Source organism: Propithecus coquereli, unplaced genomic scaffold, assembly GCF_000956105.1.
Source record: "Propithecus coquereli isolate 6110/MARCELLA unplaced genomic scaffold, Pcoq_1.0 Scaffold9, whole genome shotgun sequence".
NCBI lineage: Eukaryota > Metazoa > Chordata > Mammalia > Primates > Indriidae > Propithecus > Propithecus coquereli.
The window spans coordinates 18,684,364-18,686,629 of record NW_012155284.1 but is presented as its reverse complement, the minus strand read 5'-3'; positions in this window follow the sequence as shown (position 1 = coordinate 18,686,629).

Below are 2,266 nucleotides of genomic sequence, written 5' to 3'. Positions count from 1 at the left end.
CTGAGGACAGCTTCTTTTTCCCCCAAAACCAACTATGAAAGGGTAATTGATTGCATTTAGTTCTCAAAACTTAAGAAACAACATAATTAAATAGGTAGGCAATTTTTTAAAAGAAATATTCTAAATAATAGTAAATGGGATTCTTTCAACAATAGTACTATTTGTTACACTGAGAGAAGATGGATTTTTCTGAAGATTTCCAAACCTCACAATATTCTTTATTTTATACTCCCTCTGCCCATCCCCCTCCCACACACAGACACAAATATAATAAAATTTTGATCTCACATGTATAAAAAGGCTCTATAAATGTTGGGAAAAATTGAAGAAATAAAAAATAGCATATGTCAAACAAATACAAAATTGGCAGGTGTTAAGATTTTAACAGAAATTATAGAAAACAGACTTTTAGTTAAATACCTTTAAATTGCTGCAAGAGAATCAATGAAACATAGCTTTAATACATAATTGAGAATTATGACTATATCCTTTGCTTCAATACTTTTATTATAAAATGTGACCATAAGTGAAACATATATATATAAAAATTCTTTTCATTAACAGCTTGATTGCAGAAAAACCAACCAAACATATTTTAGATATACCTTAACCTAGTTTTTCTTAAACTGGGCTCTAGGACCCATTAGGGCTAGTAGTTCTATACAAGCACTTTTTTTAAGTTTTGTTTTAATTTCAATGATAATATAAAAAGTATATCCTAACTCACCTGAATAACCAACTCATAACTAAGCAGTGAATTATTTCATAGCCTACAGCTGCAATATGTTGCTCACACTGGCACCAAGTAGGAACTGATAACCTAAAATAATAGCATTATGTTTTATTCCCAGGGGTCCTTAGGTTCTCAAATTTGAGAAACGCTATCCTAAACTTTTACAAGTATGCTTAGCTATAATTGAAATGCTAACTTGCCTAACATATCTAACTTAAATTGTTACCCTCTCCAAAAAGAAAACCAAAAACTCAGGACCTCTTTACAAAAAAGTATGGAATTCAATATCTAGTGGAATTTCAATATCTAGTTTGGATATTGGATATTGGATATTCAATATCTAGTATGGAATTTCAATATCTAGTTTCATTTTTAAATTAGAGCTGTTGGACAATTTTTATAATTTAATATTCATTATCAGAAGTGTAGAAAACATTAAGCTATTAAATACTGAGTGAATAAAATTACTGGATCATGCATTTATAAAAGTCATGTTTAATAGTGAAAAGGTCCAGTAACTCTTTACTTCTAATTATAGCACATTCTCATTGACATAATTTATCCTCTTCACCCAATTACTATGCCCAACAAAATGTTTCCAAATGTTAAGCCTTTCTTTACCACTTATGAAGTATAATTTAACTGTTACTCTTTAAGAGTTCTTCAAAAGAAATGTGAAATTTTAATTTTCACTTTGAACCTGTTGGACCAAAAAATACTGGACATCACTACCATATAAGTTAAAACGAAGAATGGAATAAAAAACAAAAATGTCTAAATAAGTGAATTACTTGATAAAACATTTTAACTATTACACAGTCCTACTTAGCACAAGAATAAACTGGTTCCAAGGTACTACAGTGTTTGGCATTTTTATTGCAAGCTATAAATCATAGTATTACTTTTCTCAAGTCATCTATAAGAAAATGGCAGTGTTCACTAAGTACAAAAATGGTTATATCCAGTAGGTGGTATTATACATAGTCAAGATAAGAGAATTCTTTACAAAATTAGATTTAAAAATGCAGAATGTCTTGCTAATTACCAGTTGTCTCAAAGGCTAATTATCAGAAAAATGCAGAAAATAGAAATACTCATTGATTAGACATTATTTTGCTTTAAGCCAAAAATGATTCTAAGAAAAAAGCAAAAATGATAAAAGATGTGATTAATATACTGTATCTCTTTTAAGCCAAAGCATACTTTTCATCTCAGAGAGTTCATTTCTGACTTTTACTTTCTTAATTTCCTTTGTCCAGTAAAGGACCCCATTTTAAATAGCTTATTTGAAAAGTTCATAATCTAAAGTCATTTTTCTCCACAGGATGTTTTCATTTCAGCATGTAAACTGCTAAATGGCAAATGACTAAGTCAGTTATAAAGAATTTGTACCATAGTAAAAGCCAATTTACAATAACGGTCAATAGATACCAACAAAAATTTCTATACCCAAGCCTAAAAGTAACTACAGTATTGAGGTCAGAATTAGCATGATTCTTCCATTTGGTCAAATTTCCTTTACTAAATGATAGT